The sequence below is a fragment of the Cavia porcellus genome, unplaced genomic scaffold (genome assembly GCF_034190915.1).
Source record: "Cavia porcellus strain 051 isolate PalLab524CR breed Dunkin Hartley unplaced genomic scaffold, mCavPor4.1 scaffold_1, whole genome shotgun sequence".
NCBI lineage: Eukaryota > Metazoa > Chordata > Mammalia > Rodentia > Caviidae > Cavia > Cavia porcellus.
In genome coordinates, this window is record NW_026947484.1 from 47,029,664 (window position 1) to 47,050,922 (window position 21,259).

At 40.1% G+C, this 21,259-nt stretch overlaps 1 long non-coding RNA gene across 2 annotated transcripts in view; it reads right to left on the minus strand.

The window, feature by feature from the left end:
* Positions 1-848: 848 nt before the first annotated feature.
* Positions 849-21,259, minus strand: part of LOC134475798 (uncharacterized) — a 44,896-nt gene continuing 24,485 nt past the window's right edge. The window contains exons 4-6 of one of the 2 annotated variants that reach the window (XR_010047061.1): positions 18,047-18,148; positions 2,126-2,220; positions 849-1,005 (exon numbers count right to left, since the gene is read on the minus strand). This is a non-coding gene — a long non-coding RNA (uncharacterized LOC134475798). The remainder of the gene's footprint in view (positions 1,006-2,125; positions 2,221-18,046; positions 18,149-21,259) is intronic. The other variant, XR_010047063.1, reaches the window with a different exon arrangement.

Here is a 21,259-nt window from a genome sequence, read left to right on the forward strand (position 1 = left end):
CTCAGTGACCCCCCAGAAATGCAAGAAACACACCTGGGAGACCACAGGTCTAGGCAGATTCGCTGCCTCAAAGGTCACACTGTAATTTTCACTGTACCCTCTCTGCAGAGAACCCTGCCAGAAATCACAGGGACTAGAACAACCAGAGCCCAAACAGGACCCTAATGGACCAGGCGCCTTTGGATGAGAAAACTTTTATCCTCTTTCTCTCCCTAGTGGTAGGCGATCAGTACTACAGTTGGTTACAAGGCAGGCTGGTTGATGTTGGTTTGAAAAAATGGGAACCACGCATGGTTTTCCTGCCACTGTGGCCGTCCACTTAAAGTCAGCAACCCTTCCTGCGTTTGCTGCTAGATTTAAAACGTGTTTGATTCTTCAGTGACTAAACATAGGATGAGAAATTGTCATTAGGGAGCTGCTTTCTTCCAGATTGCTCTCCAGTGCAGCCCCTTGTTGGTCTCTTTCACAAACTGTTAGGTGCAGAGAAGGCAGGAGCCCTGCATTTGTTTTGCACTCCAGGTACCCAGGACAAAGTGAGAGCGAGCAGGGAACAGTGCCTCCTTAGGAGCTCTAGGATCCAGCTCTTATCTCACCAAGTTCCTCTCATGCTCTGAGACACAGCTCACCACTCCAGCTACTTGAAAACTTCCTTCTCTGCTGTATCCACGCCCACTAACACGAGGTCTCCACACTGCTGACGGTAGATGATGATGACGGAATGGTGATGACGACTTCGTGAGTAGTGAATACACAAAAATATTGGGTAAGGAGTAAAATATGGAGTTGGCGTTCACCCAATGTATAGGAATATAGTCAAATAACACTCACAACGATACCAGAACTCTCCATTACAGTGATGGAAATGGAATTTAATAGGTTGGGAAAAAGAACCCCAGAGCTATTCAATCACAAGTCAGGAGCATCCAGGAATGTGTCAGGTTTGGGGCACATCTGGATCCAGAGGTTCCAATAATCTCCCAAGAGTTGTGATTTGCTCTCCTCACTCTGTAACAGGGAGAAGAGAAAAGTCAGCCAGTCCCTTATGCCATGAGCTTTGAAATACAGGGCAAAAGAGAGACCAGTGCCTGGGCCCTGGATAGAGGGGCCAGGTGAGATCCCGAGGAATGGAATAGGGAAGGGCATTTCCCAAAGCGATGGTGGTGGATCATCACAGGAAGAGTGGACATACGCTGTCCAGGCAAACCTAGTAGGTGCTTACTGCAGCAAATCTGAACTAATCACAGTTTGAGCATCTTTTGCTTTCAAGGCATGCCCAGAGTGCTCCACCCTCCTCTCCCCTACACCTTGGAGATCACCAGTTTCCTGATACCTTATTGACATCTTTGTGATTATGAATTACGCTCACTACTAACTTACGTTTACCTTACAGGTGTAAGTGCTGTGCTAAAAACTATACGTAGATGGCCTCACTTCCCCCTTACTGCCTCAGTCCACTGTGTGTGTGTGGTGGTTGGACAGAACTTAGGGCCCCTCACATATGCTAAGAACAGACTCTATGACTTCTCCCCCAGCCCCTTTGGCCATTCTTGTATTGCTATAAACACAATACCACAGATTGGATAAATTATGAGAAACAGTACTTAATTTGGCCCACAGCTGTAATCCCAGGTCAAAGGGCTACATCTGGTGATGACTTTCTTGCTGGCAGAGTCGTAAAGTGGCTCAGGGTGTCACATAGCATGAGACAGTAGCATGCAGAAAGCTAGAAGACCCATTAACCCACTACTCCATTAACAGTATGAATAATTGTAGTAAACTGAATTAAATGCATAGCACTCACCATCCCCTGTAGGTGGAGGATGATTCAGATGACAACAGAGAGGCACAGAAAAGGCAAGTAATTGCCCTAGGGTCAGGATTCTTGCTCAGGATTCCATACAAAGGTTTTGCCTCCGCAAAGACCTGACAACATCAGTAACACTAATACACGTATCACCACACACTCTAGTCCTGGCACCCGAGTTCTCAAGTGGAGCAGATGGTATGTGCACGTATGTTAATATACAACTAGATACCAGAGCGTTGCATCAGTCAGCTGTCCCATTGCTGGGACACACTACTGAACACACACAATTTAAAGGAAGAGATGTTTCATTTGGCTCACAGTTTCAGGGCATTCAGTCCATGGTCAACGGGGTCCAAGGCAGAAACATCATAGTGGAACAATGCAGTGGAACAAAAGTCCTCAGTTCATGGAGTCTAGGAAACAAAGCAGGACTAGTCCAGAAAGGAAGGGGCAAGGGACCAAATACAGTACTCAAGGTCACACTTCCATGACACAATCGGACACACCAAGAAGAATATTTTACCAATTTCCTAGGTAACTCTCAAGTCAATCAGTTTGGCATAATTAAGTCTAACACCACTTTTATCACTATTGTTTTAGTGACTGTAAAGGGGGTATAATAACAACATTTAAGTCATGGGTTGTAAAAAGATAAAATGAGGTAATATTTGTCATGCAGCAGGATGGTGCAATACTAAGCACTAAATAAATATGCCTACTGCTAATGATGTTATTATTATCATCTGGCCAGGCAATCATGCTGGCGCCCTGCTTCCTGAGGCTGGGGTGCTGAATTGGAGGCGGTGTCTGGGTAGGATGAGCCTCTCTGAAGACCCTTGAACCTTGACAAAGGGACACCAAGGGACTTGATCTTTCTTTTTATCTTCTCAAAGCCTGCATGCTTTAGAGGTGCTGGATGGGTGTATCAGATGTGCCGAACCCCAGGGCTGAGTTGAGCAGAGCTGGAATAAACACATAAGAAACTTTTTTCTCTATATGTTCCCAGAGCTGGTCCACACAGTAAACTGTCAGTAAGATTTGAGGAGAAAGTCTGACCCCTAGTCTCCTGTATCCCCCTCATCTTGCTTGAAACGGCGCCCACTAGCAGCTTGTCTGGGTTAGAGAGGAGACTGTCAGATGAGCATGCACTTTACAGTAACATGATCAAGCATTTAATATAAGAATCCTCCAGGTTTTGTGCCTTGTAATTAAAAAACTTTCTGAGGGCCTGAGGAGGCCTATTGATTCCCTGCTTAAAATCATATTTTTAAATACATTTTAAATAGAGACTACAAAGGATGCAAATAATATTAAATCATAGTGATACCATACGTAGGTTTTTTTATAAACCACGGCAACACCATTTCATAGGCATGGTGAGGATTTCTGATCCTTGGAGATGTCTGTGACAACTGTAAGGTATGACAAGAATATCTGCTTCCTGTGGTGACAGAGTCCCAGGTATCATTATGCTACTGGAGTTTTGCTTATGCTCCTAATGAAAGGAAAAGTTTACTTTCGGTTTGCAGGCAACAAGAAGAAATAGTTTTTCACTATTCAAGTCTAAGTTCTGTAAGATCTATTTACCCCTAGAGCCTGGGACACTCCCCTTCCATCTGGAGCTAGGAGAACCTGGACATTACCTAGGAACTAGAAAAAACTGTGTAAGATACAGTGCATGTTCAATACAGGCCTTGGGGCTGGGGATTTAGCTCAGTGGCATAAGTGCCTGCCTTGCAAGCAGGCAGTCGTGAGTTCGATCCCCGGTACCGATAAAAAATGAAAAAGACAAAAAAAAAAAAAAAAAATTCAATAAGGACCTTGGATCCAGGACTCCAGATCCTAAGCTACATAACCAATGGGTATAAAGGGAAACAAACACCAATCTACAGTTTTGCAACCTGGTTTATGGCTACACTGCCTGGGGTCCTACCACTGCCTCCCCAAATGTCAGACAATTGTCATTTAACTATCAGGCAGGTGGCTCTGTCACTTCCAACCCTATTTGCTGTGCTTGAGGGAAAAACAGGCAAGAGTCACCACCCAGAATACGAGAGCTCTGCCTGTATCCATTGCTGGGCTTTATCAGAATGGGCCGCAAGACAAGCACAGGCCGAACACATTTGGAAATATGTCCCATTAGCAGAGCTTCCTAACTTCCATCCGCGGTCCTGGCCTCTTTGATGTGAAAGTTCCAGTCTCAGCGGGATATCTTTGTAGGTGCATTCCTATGCTGTCCGGGCACACAGTTAAGACTTAGGGGGCCATGATAGAACACTGAGAGCCTTCGTAAGGTGAAGCTCCTTCCTTGTGGAGTTCCCAAGGCAGGGAGTTCCAAAGCCACCAGTAGGGAGGTCAAAGTTTCCATCACTCAGCTCCGGTCTTTACAAGACTTGACTCTCCCTCATCTTCTCTGATCTATGTTTTGGGCATTTCTTGGCTGACTATTCATATAGGCACGTGATAAGGTTCTGAAAATGTCACACCAAATTTTTATTTATTCCTTTGTGGAAAAATATAAGGCCAAAGTTCTGTGGGAGGGGAGTGATCCTGACATAACCACTGGGACCATCCAAAGACTCCCCACTCCCCCAGACCCCCTGAGGCTTGAGAATGGGGAACTGGGCTGCCGAAATTTAAGGCCTATCCTGCACAATTTCAACCCAAAACTTATTGCGGTTTAAGATTTTTTACAGGAATTTGCAATCCGGTTTATTTTTATGTTTCAAAAGTATGAAAACGCCTCCATCAAATGCTGCCATAGAAGGCAGCAAAAACCTTGAGAAATATACCTTTGGTTTACCTCAGAAAATGACAAGAATTGTACTATAAAGTTTAAAAAGTTGGATGCAACAAAACTTTGTAATGTTACAAGGCCGGTTATAAAATTTGGTAACTAATGGATATAGGAGGGGTTGAGGGACAGCCTATGTACACACACGGAACTGTAAAAGCTGTCTGTGTTACTAGTAATGCACACGGATTGTAAATATACACAAACCAAGAGTCAGATAATTTCTTCAGTCTGAATTAACACTAACAGCCTACTTCATCACCAAGGTCAACACAAAGAAAAAAATTGTTTCGGGGCTGGGGATTTAGCTCAGCGGCATAAGCGCCTGCCTGGCAAGTGCGAAGTTGTGAGTTTGATCCCCGGTACCAGAAAAAAAAATTGTTTCTTTCTCCATTTTTTAGTCCAGAAGTGACAGTGTACTATAGACAAGGTATTCCATTCATTGCCAACAGTCACGTGGTAGGCAACATCTCAGCTTGGTTTTTAATCTGTATCTGCTCTCATATACAAATAGCCCCCAAACTTGTTACTTCTGTAAAAAGCCATATCAAAACAATGCCGCCCCTTACGAATTAAGCCTCAGTAAAACAGCCCCCAAATAAGAAGCAGCTCTGAAGAAAGGAAAAGTAACTTAAAATATTTTGAAAATCAGCCAGGTGTGGTGGCCTGCTCCTGTAATCCCAGCACTCCGGAGGCTGAGGCAAGAGGATCGTTGTGAGTTTGAGACCAGCCTGGGCTGCAAAGTGAGCTCAAGGCCAGCCTGAACTGCATAGGGAGATCCTGTCTCAAAAAGACAAATAATAATAAAAATAATAATAATTTTGAATAATATAAACTCAAAAATAATTAAGAGATACATTTTCATAAGGCTACCTAGTATTAGGTAGTCTATTATTTCAACTTTCCCACTAGTTACTAAACAGCGGTTTACAAATACATGTTTTTTTTGTTGTTCCTGTATCAAAAGGGACACTGTAGGTTCAGTTCCACTGAAGGAACATAGAGAGTTTTTTTTAAACTCCTTCCTTGAAGGCATGAGCCTGCTATCCTTTGAATGAGTAAGGTTTAAGTATCATATACTGAAGGGTTATCAGCAAACAGCAAGACTACCTGTTAACTCGCCTCCGCTGTCCTGCCTTCTTCTGATGCCAGGTTCTTAAAGAGTCAGTGACCTCTTGATATTTCAGTCCCTTCACGGCTTCCTCCCTTCTTTCCTCACATCTGGCTCCACCTGTATTCAGCTGCTGTCCTGAACGAACAACCTTTTCCAGTCTTGCACAGAATTTATGATCCTCCTGCTTCGGCCTTGCAGAGTGCTGGGATGACAGGTGTGCACCATGGCACTGGCTTATTTCTTGATCGAGTTCCCATGTTCAGCCCTATTTTGACTCCAATCTCTCCTTTCTAATGGTTGCGCCATCTCCTCTGTAGGCTCCATGCTTGATTGCCTGACTGGGAGAAAGTCCTGGAGTCTTTGCTTCTGGTTTGATGATCTCTGAAACTCGTCAGCCACAGTTCTGGGCAGGGGGATCTGCTGATGACAACAATGACGAAGAAGAAGCTCTGAAGCTCTTAGGCCTTAGGAAGTGGCCTTTCTTTCAGAGCTGCTCTCCTTGCCGGAAGTTATGCCTGCTTTTAGAAAATGTGGTGGCCTGGAGGGGTCAGAAGACCTGACTCACAGACCTGTTTGCAAATAACTTTAGCAGTGCCTCTGTCATTTCCACAGCAAGACTTTACCTAGAAACTCTTACATCAGGACACGTGGGCATCCTTTTGGATTTCCCTCCTTTTTCACCTGGAATTGTACTGTTTTGCCTCCTTCTCTAATGTGACTCTTCTCTAACACATTTATTTAACAACATGTAAAGAATATTGAAATAGGGCCAGCTTCCTGGGTTGCAGTTTAGATCTCCCCCAGCTGTCTCTGTGGGCCTCAGTTTCTCATCAGTAGATAAGAGGTGAGTGTATGCAATCCCTAAGACTTTTTAACTTGTGGCCACCAGGCCTCCTTAACTTACTATTCAGAACCTAGGGGCATCAGGGCACATCCCCAAGTCATCCTTGGCTGAAGAATGATGGAATTTTGAGGCTGAGTGCCCTCCACAGAGGAGACTGCTAAGCTAGGAAATGACTTCTACTTGGAGGCATCTAAGTTGTATGAGCCAAAATAGTCCTAAGAAAACAAAATGAAGCTGGGACCTCACTCCCTGATTTTGAAATATACTACAAAGCTATATTCATAAAAACTCTATGGAACTGACATAAATGTACAGACCAATGGAATGGAATAGAAAGCCCAAGACAAGGTAAACAGGGAAACTTTGTCATATACCGTAACATGGGAGAAACCTTGAATACACTATGCAGAATAAAATAAGACAGTCACAGAAGGACACATTCAGCATGATTCCATTTCTAGGATATATCAAAAGTTGTCAAACTTACAGAAGCATAAAGTTGAGTGGCATTTTCCAGGGACTAAGAGGATGAGGACATGTTCAGTGTTTACTGTTCAATCAGTGTAGAGTTTCAGTCATGCAAGATGACAAAGTTGCAGAGATCTGCTCTATGACATTGTGTTTATAGTTGGCCAAACTGTATGCTACCCTTAAAGCTTCAGAGACTAAATACAATGGTATATATTTTTAACCACAATTTTTGCAAGAATGCCTGTGAACTCTGAAACAGAATCTGAGGTTAGCCAAAGAGCCATGAGTTCCAGAGGAAATCTTACTTTTTTTCACATGTGGCCAACAGTTATGCAAGGGTGGAAGTGGTGACAACAGCTGAGTAAACATCATTACAATCACGTCTAAAGTTTGTGAAATGATCATTTATAAGAAGGAGACAGCTTTTATTCTCAGAATCTCTGCAGGTAGAATCTATGCCTAGGAATTTGATCCTGGGTTATATTAAAAACATCTGGAGTTTCCAAGTTACTGCCAAGTGCTTTGTATTTTTTTCTTGATAAAGGCATAAAACATCCTTGTTCAGCTGAGTCAAAAGTATGGTTTTATGTATGCAAGGCAGGATTAAAACCTCACTTAGAAAGGAGGGAAAGAGCTGTAATGCTTCACAGGATGTAATGGTTGATACATTGTGTCAACTTGAGAATGGAGAAATTTAGAAGCTAAAGGAGGTGACTCAGCACAGGGCCAGGATCTTCACTTTGTAAACATCCTGAGCCTGTAAAAGAGGATGGCAGGCACATGTGTGGGTAGATAGCCTGCTTACCTTATAAGGGAGGAAAAAATGCTTAATCCCCCCTTTTTTGCTCTTGTTGCTTTTGCTGCCTTCTGCCACCTTAAAGTGTTGCCCTGGTGCCATGTCACCCTGCCTCGGAGCCAGATGATTATGGACTGAAACCTCCACAGACTGTAAGCTAAATAAAACCTTTCCTTCTTTAATTCTGGGTGTTGGGCATTTTGTCCCAGCAACAAGAGAAAAGTAACTAAGATGTATGACTTTCGAAATAGTGATCAGATAACTATGGAGGAGAAGAGAGTGGGCAGCTCAAGTGCAAGATGGAGTGGGCCTGTAGGAAAAGACAGCAGCTGGAGTATGCAGGAGAAGGAGAGGTGCAGATCCAGGAGCCAGCAAGAGGATGCATGAAAAGGAAAAAAATGGATAGAAAATGGCCCTGAATAGATGTAGGAACTGGAAGTCATAATATCAGAGCTGGAGGTATAGCTCAGAGGTGGAATGTTTGTCTAGCATGCAGATCACCATCTTTGCAAAATAAAAAGAGCAAAGCCATGGTATCAGAAAAAGCATTCACCTTGACCAGATGTAAAGACCTTTTCATCCTGAGGCCCTCATCTCAGCAGTGGGCGCCTCAGATCTGAATTCATCCCTGTTTCCAGGCTTGCGGGTTGTGGCGCGCTCTGAATTCCTGCTATTCTCTATGTATTTCTCCCCAGTAAAATACATCTATCCTGGGGCCTAGTCTTCCAGGGTTTTTACTTGCTGTGCTTCGCATAGAGTCAACCATTTAAAAACTAGCACATGACTTACGGTTAGTCTGAAATGAGGTGTGAAGTTAAATGTTAAATACATTCCAACTTGTGAAAATTTGGTATGAAAAAAGTTAACTATCTTTGGAAGAATCTCCCTGAACTCTGAAATAGAGTTTAAGGTAAGCCAAAGAGCTATGAGCTCCAGAGAAAATGTTACCTTTTCTTACATAGCTGAATGTTGAAATGATTATACTTTGAATAGATCAGTTTAAATAAAGCATATTACTCGGGTTAATGTCACCAATTTCAATTTACTTATTTACACGTAGCTGCTAGAACATTTAAACTATGTATATTCCTTGCATTACATTTTTACTGGAAGGTGATGGTGTAGACCAATAGATGGTGGATGAGACTGGTGAGGGACGGCGGAGCCCAGCAGCCCCCACTCTCCTCCAAGGAAACGGCAGAGTAAGAGATCTGAGATCCTGAAACTCCATTTCCTCCCACCGTGGCCACTTCCTGCAACAGCTTCCTGACCAAAAAACAACAAAAAAACCCTTTTATTTTATTGCACCACTCAAAGCACCTTTATTTTAACTTCACATTTGATTCCTGGACAATTATATCCAATTTTTCATTCAAAATTTTTGAAAGCACTGCTCCATTGCTTTTGTTGATAATTCAAAGGCTGTACACTAACTTAATTTCTACCCTTGGTATGCAATTTGCTGTATCTCAGTAATTAAAACTCCCAGTAGGTTTTAGGCTCTTCTCTTGATCTATGATTTTTGTTCATTTGTTTTTGCTTTTAGACTACAGGGATGGAACCCAGAGCCTCATGCATGCCGGAGGAGTACTCTACCAGGGAGTTACACTCCCAACTATGCATTCTCATACTGTGGTTTGTGTATTTCTTTTGTGTTAGGCATTTGTGGGTCATTCAGTCTGGAAATTAGTGCCTTTCACCCTTATACTCTTTGTTGAATAATTTTCTCCCTTTCATTTTTTTCTGTTCTTTTTTCCTGGATACTGGAACTCTTCCATTAAGATTTCATTGTTGGAGAACTGTGGAGCTTCCAACGGGTGGGCGGGCTCACACTATCCCCGGAGCCCAGCCTGTTTGGGACTCCCGCACCTCGCCATCGGTGTGCAGAGGAGGGGCTGGGTGGATCTGGGGCGCCTGCATCAGCCTCCCCGTGTGTCTGGAGGACTGTGGATATCTCAGCAAGCAGGGGAGGATCGCAGGTTCCAGAGTCACCGCGGCCTGTGGTGAGTGCTCAGCGCACTCTGCCCAAAGCCCAGACTGTTCGGGACCCTCCAGGCTTCCGGGTGCAGTAAGTGGAGAAGTGGGTTTGAGGCGTCCACATCTGCCTCCACATCCTGGCTGTGCTTGGAGAGCTGTGGAGCTTCCAACAGGCAGGTGGGCGCACAGTGTCCCTGAGGCCCAGCTTATCTGGAACTGCCGAGTTCTGAACAGGCAGAGGAGGGCCATTGGTCCTGCAGGCCCAGTGGCTTGGGGTAACAGGGTGCCAGAGTCTCAGGAGCTGCAAACATAGAAGGGGATTTCCAACAGACCCTGAGGAAGCTTTCAAATAACACTTGAAACACAGAAATATAGGAAAATGACAAAACGAAAGACCAAATTACAACCTCAAACCTCCAGCCCATCTCAAGAAACCCTAGGAGCGATGTATATAGAAGAAAATATATGCCATTCACCTCAAATATCAGACAAATAGCTACTGAAATTAACAAGCAACTCCAGGAAGCTTTAAAGAAATTCAAACTCGAAATAACCTCCCAGGTAAAAGAAGAAATGATAAAAGAAATGAAATAGATTCTGAATATATCTAAAGAAAACACAGATAAAAAATTGGAGGAACTAAACAAAAAGATAGAATCCCTAGATGAGCAATATAAGAAACAAACAGAATACATAATGCAGATGCATAGAGATATACAGGAAATAAAAAACTCCACTGAAAGTTGTAAAAACTGCCTTAATGAAAGTGAAGATAGAATTTCAGACCTTGAAGACAGGATTGCAGCTAGTGAACAGGAAAGGAAAGATCTTTTAAAAATAACAAGGAATCAGGAAACAACAACTCAACAACTGCAAGATGATGCAAAGAAAAATAACATAAGAATGATAGGGATTAATGAAAAAGAAGACAACATAAAGGATGTCAAGAGGATATTTAGAGAAGTAATAACTGAAAATTTCCCAAGCATGAGATCAGAAACTGACATCAGGATCAGTGAAGCATATAGAACTCCAAGTAGTCATAACCAAAATAAAACTACACCCAGACATATAATAATCACCATCCCAGAAATCCAACACAAGAACAGATTATTAAAAGCTGTCATAGAGAAAAGACAGATCACTTATAAAGGAAAACCTATCAGAATCACAGCAGACTTCTCAGCACAAACAATAAAGTCAAGAAGAGCATGGAGTGAAGTATTCCAGATCCTAAAGCAAAATGATTTCCAACCTAGACTGATGTATCCTGCAAAACTATCATTCAAAATTGATGGTGAAATACGATACTTCCATGACAAAGAACAGCTGAAGAACTTCATGAACACAAAACCAACCCTGCAAAAAAATATTGAAAGACAGTTTAGATACACAAAGGAAAAAAACCACTAAGCAAAGCAGATAATTAAACAGAACAGAAAGATAAAGATGCAAAAGCAGAGAGATAACATGTCAACAATAAAGCAGCATTTAACAGTAATAACCATTAATGTAAATGGTCTCAATGCACCAATCAAAAGAAACAGACTAGCAGAATGGATCAAGAAACAAAATCCAACCATATGCTGTTTACAGGAAACCCATCTAACCCAGAAGGATACTCACAGACTGAAAGTCAAAGGATGGAAAACAATACTTCATGCAGCAGGAATCAAAAAAAAAGGCAGGAGTAGCCATTCTGTTTGCAGACAATGTGAACTTTAAACCAACACTGACCATAAAGGACAAAGAAGGTCACTACATACTTGTAAGGGGAAAACTCCAAGAGGAAGAGATAACTATCTTAAATATATATGCACCAAACTCCAGAGCACCCAGTTATATAAAACAACTATTAACAGAAATGAAAACTCAAATTATCAGTAACACAATTGTAACAGGAAACCTTAATATGCCATTAACACCAAGGGACAGATCAACCAGACAGAAAATGAGCAAAGAAATAACAGAACTGAATCACACCTGCGAACAAATGGATTTGATAGACATATACAGAATGTTCCACCCAACAACATCAGAATACACATTCTTCTCAGCAGTACATGGATCATTCTCTAAAATAGACCATATATTAGCTCACAGAACATATTTAAACAAATGCAAAAGAGTTGAAATCATCCCTTGCATGTTATCGGATCATAGCGCTCTGAAATTAGAAATTAATGATAAAAGATTCTGCAAAAATCCTGCAAACACATGGAAACTGAATAACACACTCTTGATTAATCAGTGGGTCACAGAAGAAATTAAAGAAGAAATTAAACAATACCTAAAAGAAAATGAAAATGCAGATACTACTTACCGGAATTTGTGGGATGCAATGAAAGCCATCCTCAGAGGAAAATTTATTGCACTGAGTTTCCACATCAGGAAAACAGAATGAATACAAATAAATAACTTGATGCTTCACCTCAAACAGCTACAAAAAGAAGAGCAAGTCAAGCCGAAAGCCAAAAGAGAGGAAATTATAAAAATCAGAGCAGAAATCAATGCAATAGAGACTAAGAAAACAATCCAAAGAATCAACAAATCAAAGAGTTGGTTCTTTGAAAGAATAAATAAAATCGATAAGCCCCTAGCCAACCTTATTTTAAAAAGGGAAGAAAAAGCTCAAATTCATGCAATAAGAAATGAAAAAGGAGAAATCACTACAGACCCAATAGAAATACAGAGGATCATCAACACCTATTTCGAAAACCTCTACTCTCAAAAGTTTGATAACACAGAAGAAATAGACAGATTCTTAGAAGCATATGAAGTACCAAAGCTAGATCAAGAGGATATAAAACTGTTGAATAACCCAATCTCTGCTAATGAAATTGAGAATGTAATTGGGTCCTTGCCCACCAAGAAGAGCCCAGGCCCAGATGGATTCATTACAGAATTCTACAAGAAATACAAAGAAGACCTAATGCCGACACTCTTCAAACTATTCAATGAAATTGAAAGGGAAGCAATCCTTCCTAAGTCATTCCTGGAAGCAAATATTACTCTAGTACCAAAACCTGAGAAAGACCCAACTAAAAAAGAGAACTATAGACTGATCTCCCTAATGAACACAGATGTAAAAATCCTCAATAAAATATTGGCAAATAGGATGCAGCAAATCATCAAGAAGATTAACACCATGACCAAGTGGGATTCATCCCAGGAATGCAAGGATGGTTCAACATACGTAAATCAATAAATGTAATCCACCATATCAATAAAGCCAAAAGTAAGAATCACATGATCATTTCTATAGATGCAGAAAAAGCCTTCGATAAGGTCCAACATTTATTCATGATAAGAACTTTACAGAAAATTGGAATAGATGGTCTTTACCTCAATATAATAAAGGCCATTTATGACAAACCAACAGCCAGCATCATACTAAATGGCCAAAAATTGAAAGCTTTTACTTTAACATCAGGCACAAGACAAGGATATCCTTTATCACTACTCCTATTTAATATAGTACTGGAAGTACTAGTCAGAGCAATTAGGCAAGAGAGAGAAATAAAAGGGGTAAAGATAGGAAAAGAAGTTAAATTATCATTGTTTGCAGATGACATGATACTCTACATAGAAGACCCCCTAAACTCCATTGAAAGACTCTTAGATACAATAAATAAATTCAGTAATGTGGCTGGATACAAAATCAATACTCAGAAATCAATAGCATTCCTATACACGAACAACAAAATCACAGAGAAGGAAATAAGAGAAACTACACTCTTCACATTAGCAAGCAAAAAAATGAATTATTTAGGAATTACTCTTACAAAAGAAGTGAAAGATTTATACAGTGAAAATTATAATACACTGAACAAAGAAATTGAAGATGATCTCAGAAAATGGAAAGACATCCCTTGCTTATGGATAGGAAGAACAAACATTGTGAAAATGGCCATTCTCCCAAAACTGTTATACAGATTCAATGCAATCCCAATAAAAATACCATCAACATACCTTATAGATCTAGAGAAATCACTCCTAAATTTCATCTGGAACCAGAAGAGACCTAGAATAGCAAAGGCAATTCTAAGCAGCAAAGACAAAGCAGGAGGCATCACAATCCCTGACTTGAAGTTATACTACAAAGCAACAGTATTAAAATCAACATGGTATTGGAATCAAAACAGAGCCGAAGATCAATGGAATAGATTAGAAGATATAACCACAACTACAAACACACTCAACCACCTTATCTTTCATAAAGGAGCCAAGCAGGTTCACTGGAAGAACGACAGTCTCTTTAATAAATGGTGCTGGAAAAACTGGCTCTCCATTTGCTGAAAACTAAAGCTAGACCCATGTCTATCACCATGTACTAAATTAAAATCTAAATGGATCAAAAATCTGAATATTAAAACAGAAACACTAAATCTATTGGAAGACAAATTGGGTAGAAACCTTGAAGACATAGGGGTAGGTAGAGAATTCATGAACAGGACTCAAACCGCACGGGAAATACTTCCCAGAATCAATAACTGGGACCACTTCTTATTAAAAAGTTTCTGCATGTCAAAAGAAATCTCCAGCATAGTGAAAAGAAAACCCACAAACTGGGAAAAGATTTTAGTGAACTCTCTCTCAGACAAGGGACTCTTGTATAAAACATATAAAGAATTAAAAAAACTCAGACCCCCAAAATTCAAAGATCCAATCCAAAAATGGGCATCTGAGATGAATAAGCACTTCTCAGATGAAGAAATACAAATATCAAATAAATACATGAAAAAATGCCCATCATCATTGGTCATTAGAGAAATGCAAATTAAAACCACACTGAGATACCATCTCACTCCTGAAAGAATGGCCAGGATCAAGAAAACCAACAACAACAAATGCTGGAGAGGCTGTGGGGAAAAAGGAACTCTCCTACACTGTTGGTGGGAGTGTAGACTGGTGCAGCCTTTGTGGAGGTCTGTCTGGAGATTTCTCAAAAAGCTGGGATTGGAAGTCCCACTTATTCCAGCTATTCCACTTCTAGGCATATTCCCAGAAGAACTGAAAGCATCATACCACAGTGATATATGTGCACCTATGTTTATAGCAGCACAATTTGTAATCGCCAGATCTTGGAAACAACCCAAGTGCCCATCAACTGAGGAATGGATAAAAAAGTTGTGGTATTTCTATACAATGGAGTATTATTCAGCTATAAAGAAGGATCACATTGAGATATTTATCAATAAATGGGCGCAGCTTGAGCCCATACTCATAAGTGAAATAAATCAATCTTGCATGTGTGAATACCGAATAGTTTCCCTAATGTAAGTAATGATTCAAATATATGAAAATATGTGGCAATCATGATTCCCCATTATGTGGCCTTGAAGCCTTATAAAATTTTCACTTATTAATTAGAAAGGCTTTATTCCGGGCTTCTTGATATGGAAATATTTGAAGCTATAGTATATGAAGTTTTATCCAAATATCTCAAGGAAAAAGACAGACACTATGTTAACTATTATTCTTTAAAAAAATTATTTAGTTATTTCTTATGTTTATTTTAATTAAGGGAAAAATTTAAAAAATTAGGATATATAATAGTAACTCTTTTCGATTTCCTATTAACTTGTTTTGAAGTCCTGTAATGCTCCCACGATCTTGTTTTGACTGATTAGACTCTGTTCCATTCTGTGGGATAGTATCAGGTCCGAGGGTAGAGGCAACTACTTTGAAGGCAATAAGATTCACTAAGATGCCCATTCTGGTTTGACTATTGTCTCCTTTGGAAGTCCTGTAATGTTTACAATGCTTAAGTTTTATTGGTCTTGTTCTCTACTGTTTTGTTCAACTTTATAATATCTAATGAGATAGACAATTCTTTTTTAGGAAACAAGAGACATTGTTGATAACCATTGTTGATAACCTTGTACTCTGTTTTACATCATGTGCTATGTCTATCCTTGGTTTTGACTGACAGCTTTGTTTTGCCATATTTGACTTTATTCTCCCCCCCCAAAAGTAATAAGAACTAAGGAGTAATAAAACCCAAAATGTGTAAATTTTGTTGTAAAAAAGAGAGGGAAAAACAAGTGCTCTAAAGGATACAACAGCAAGTGTCTTTAGTGGTGTTAAATAGCTGACCATATTAATGTTTTTGGTTGGATCATTGAACACAACTGTTTGCAGGCTCACTGTTTGAATGTCCACTTTGTATGCTTTGATACTGTGATTTGAGCAACTATCTCTAAGATGATAATATGTAATCTATTAACTGGTGATTTCTTACTGTTTTTTTTTTGTAGTTCTGTATTACTTGTACCCTTACACCACTTTGTTTTATTTTATTTTTTGTCTTTTTCCTTTTAAATAAAATTTTAAAAAAAGATTTCATTGTTGTACTTTTTGTTCCTATTGTCTATTTTGTTAACATTTTATTTTATATTCTGGAAAAATTCCTCAGCTTTATCTTCCAACCAATCTTATAATGTAGTATATTCCTATCATCCAGTTATTTCATTTAAAGCCTCTACTTCTTATTTAATGGATGCAGTATTTTCTTTAATCTTTCTGAAGATATGAATTATAGACTATTGTCTTTAATAATCCGTTATTTGGCTTCCTGCACTGACTGGTGTGTTTCTCCTGAGTCATCCTTGTTCTGTTTTGACAGCTGTTTCTGATGGAGTTTTCCTCACATACTTGGGGAGTTTGGGCAGGTTCTTTGCATTTAAGAATCAGGGCTGAGGAGCTAGTTACAAACTGTGTTTGAGAATAAAGAGTATGTACTTGTGGGGTTCACTGTGAAGTGACTGACTGGAAAATAGTCCTTTACATTTAGGGCTCTCTAAATAGCCATGCTTAAACATTGTTTTTTTGTATGGGGATTTCTCAAAGAACTGAAATTAGAAACTCTCTGTGACTCAGCTATACCCTCGCTAGATATCTTCTATGAGAAACCTGAATCATCATATTACAATGACACTTGCATACCAATGTTTATAGCAGCACAACTCATAATAGCTACATCCTGGAGGCAGCCTGTATATCCATCAACAAAGAAAATGTGGTATTACATATAAAGGAATACTACTCAGCTATGAAGAATGACAAATGTGAGACATTTGGAAAATATAATATTGAATGAAATAAATCAGACATGCAAGCTTAAATGCTGTATCTCTCATCTGAGTGAGGAAGAGTACAGACAAAATTATATAGGATAGCTAGAAAGGGACAGGGGAATGAATGTCTTATAATAGGGAAGGGTCTAAGAGAACAGGGATGAGATGGGAGGAGGAGGAGAAAGAAAAGGAGGAGGGGAAAGATAAGAAAAAGATATGCACACAGGAACCTAATAACCCAGTGATTGTAAGCACTGTATGCATGCCATGAGGGAAGACAGATGACATCAACAAGTGTGCAAAAGAAGATGGCAAAACAGGTGGGGCAGGGAAGAGGAAAGGGGATTAAAAAGGAACAAGCTGTGATCTGTACGTGCAACCCCTCCCAAGATGACTGCAATCTCCACGAACTGCAAACGTGTACTAATAAAAAGAAAATAAAAAATAAAAGCAGCCCCCCCACAAAAAAAAACCCCAAATCGTTTCTCCAGAGAGTGAACCTTCCCGCTGTCCTGCAGGGCACACGTGCGTGCCTGACACACCCGAAGCAGGGCAGAAGAGCTGTGAGCAGTGCGGCTGAGGAGGCTCCATCTCTTCCACACATAGGGCTGACCTAAAGCCCTTTCCTTCCTCAGTTTTTTCCTCTTACTCCTTTTCATTCTTATATCTAAAATTCTCAGTGCTGTTATTGTCCTTCTTTTTCGACTTCTACAAAAAGCAAATGAAGGACCCGTTTGCTCACAGGGTAGCTGGGCTGTGAGTTAACCTCGAGTGTCCATTTGACTGGTGAGAGTCGTCAGAGACCAATAAAGCACACGCCTGGTGGGGCTTGTGGGTGTCACCCTGGGGTCCCTGGCCCCGTCCTTTCGGTCGTTTCCTGGGATCTGTGCTTCTGTGCCGTGAACTGAGGCGCTTTCCTCCGCCTTGCCCTCTGCCATGGTGTCACTGCTTGGAGCCAGCTGACTGGACTGAAACCTTTGAAACAGCCAAAATAAACCTCTTCCTGTAAGTTACGGATGTCAGGTGTTTTATCACAGTCATGGAAAGCTGAGTGGTACATGGACTGAGATGTGGCAGATGAGGAATACATGTCCCGCTGCAGGACTGGCAGAGGGGACCAGGGCTCCCTCTGTGGACAGTGACTCTCGCATTGTGGTCACCTACCTCACCCCCTCCTGCCATCCTGCAGGCATCTCCAAGTTTGAGTTCCCTCCAGGACTTTGGTGCTGCTTAACTTGTTCCTCTTCTTGTGTCCTCTGCAGGCACCTGGGTAAAGAATTGTACTCATTTTGCATCATATAAGCATCATCAGATTTTAACCATGTGAGAGGCAGGCTCTCGGTTATCATGCCACACAGAAGCAGAGGTCAACAGTAACCAACAGTAACCAACAGTAACCCGAGCCACTCAGTGGTCGCCAGGTCCAGAGTGTGACACGAACTCTTTGCTGTTGTTTTGTTTTTTTCTTAGAATTTTTTTTTTTTATCGGTACCAGGATCTAACTCAATGACTGCCTGCTTGCAAGGCAGGTGCTTATGCCGCTGAGCTAAATCCCCAGCCCCCCTGACACGAACTCTGAACCACCACCATTTCCCAGCAGAGTTCTCCAGTCTCTGGATCTTTTTAGTGATAGGTTAGAATCTATCTTTAGTTTTACTGTTTACCAAACTCTGCTGTTTGGCTTCGGCTTTCATCTTTAAAAATAAAAAAATAAATTACAGATTTCAACAAAATTCTTGTCACCTCTGCCTGATCAATTATCATTTAATAATCATCACATGATATAAAGTAGTATGAACAAGACTGGTTACTAACACCTCTGTTAATGTCTGAGTATTTGCTTTACAATACACAGATGTAATTTGAGATGGAAGATTTTCTAATGTACTTTATATACTGATATTCTGTCTGTTTACTAAAGTGAAAATATACATAGACATAAATATATGTATATTTCCTACTACAAATGTAAAACAACAATTGTGAAATGTTAAATTAAAAGATTGTAAAACATTAAACAAGTAAATACACTAAAACTAATATAAATATAAGATGCATTATCTAGAAAATATTATGAAGTAAAATATATCCTTTGAAACATTTGAGAATTTAAGTAATCATACAAAGCAGAATAATAGAAATCTAATTATAATTCTTGTGTAGAATTGTTTAGTACACAGACATTTGTAGCATTTAGATGAAATAACTTATTGAGATTATATTTAAAATTTTAGATCTTTAATTCCATTTAGGCCATAATTTTTCAATAAAATGAACCATTTGCATATTATTCACATCTTGTGAAAATGATTAGGAAATTTGTCACCTACAACTTTTACAAGAAAATAAAGATTATTAATCCTGGAATTATAACATATATAATAATTAGTCATCTTTTTAAATTTTTATTTTTATTTTGGAGGTACCAGGAATGGAACTCGGGATCTCATGCTTGCCAGCAAGGTACTGCACCACTGAGCTAAATCCCCAGCCCAATAATTAATCATCTGTAATCTAATGATAAGAAAAAGAAATAAGCATATGAAAAAAGGAGAAATATTTCTACTAATCAGTTTCTTCTAGCAATTAAACTTGAAGGCACCAATTTTTCAAGAGTGGATTAATCACCATGCTCTATAATTTTGAGTCCATAGAAACCAAAAATGTAAATGGAAACTTATCAAAATAACAGGTTTGTACCAGAAACTACTTATAATAGTTGAACACAAAAATTTTTTGCAAGTTTGCCTAATCTATGATTTCTAGGTGCAAATTCCTTTCAGGAAAACTAGAGGCATTCGTTGAGTGAATGTTAGCCCCTACAAATCAGGGGTGTCATCCAAAAAGTTTGTACAGCGCTTTCCCCTTAGATAAAGTGGTTTTACTATCCATGGTTTTAGTTACTAAAAATGAACCACAGTCCAAAACCACCAAACTGAAGATTCCTGATATAAACAATTCTTAAGTTTTAAATTGCCAGTGGTTTTGAGGAGCATGAGAAAATCTTGCTGCTCCGGCTCCCGCTCTGATCTGCCCGAGATGTGAGTTCTTCCTTTGTCCAGCAGGTCCACCCTGAATACACTACCATCCATTAGTTGCTTAACAGCCATCTTGGTTCTCAGATCAGCTATTAGGAAATCACAGGGCTTGTGTCCAAGGAACTCATAATGGCCTCAAAGCAGAAACATTCATTACTATTCATTGTAACTATTCTACTTTGTTATTACTACTGTGCCTCATTCCTAAGTTAAACTTTATCAGACACACATATTTAGGAAAAACCTAGTGTGTATAAGATGCTGTATCACCTGTGATTTGACACATCCACTGGGAGCTTGCAACATATCCTTTGCATAAGTGGGGCCACTGTGTTAAGACTTACTTTGGTTCAAACAGCTTCTTTACCACTGACAGCTTCCATTCTATCTTAAATCAACACGCTGAGTGAGCACATAACAAAACAGTTCCTAAATCCCTTTTCTGATTCCCTTCAGAAAGATGAGGACTTAGTCTCATCGCTGAGTCACAATACCTGACATCCACCACTTAAAGGAGAAAAGGTTTAATTTGGCCCACAGTTTGTGGAGGTTTCTGTCCATAGTTTGCTGGTTCCAAGGCTGGCGAGGCAGAGGAGAAGCAGCCTGTGGCATGGCAGGTAGGAGCAGAGAGAGCTCAAGGGAGGAGGAGGGAGAGAGAGACCCTTCTGGGAACCATCTCCTCCAACCAGTCCTCACCTCTCAACATCATGCTAGCTGCAAAGCCATCAGTGAAGTAATCCAGCGATGAGTGTCACACCTCCATCACCTCCCCAAGCCCCACATATAAACACATGGATGGCTTGGTGGCAGGGGACATCTAAATACAAACCATAACAAGGCTGCAAGAGATTGATATGAGAGGGCCACTCACTCTCTGCTCCTTTACACTGCCTCCATTACCCTCCTGTAGGTTCCCATGACTTTCTAAAAACACAGCTGAAGGATGTGGATAAAACAGCACATGTTTGTGGTTCTTAAATCATCCACAGTTTCCATCATGGTTCTTACACTGTCACTGTCAATTGCTAGATACTTCTCTTTACTAATTTTTCATTATGTAAATATGTCTTTTGTCGTATTTTCTATGACTTTAAACCATGTGAGACCCAGAAGACTCTTGGAGCCAAATAAAGAGCAGAGATTAATAATAATCAACACTAGTACACCACATGGCCACACAAGGCGTGTCTGACATAAAATACAGAATTTTTCACACTGCAGAGCAATAGAGAGCAGAATATAAATCAGGAATCTTTTCAAAAAATCAAACTTCCACAACTAAAATTCAATAATTGCTTACAGAAAAAAATAGAGTGTTGGAGTATATTTAAACTGATAC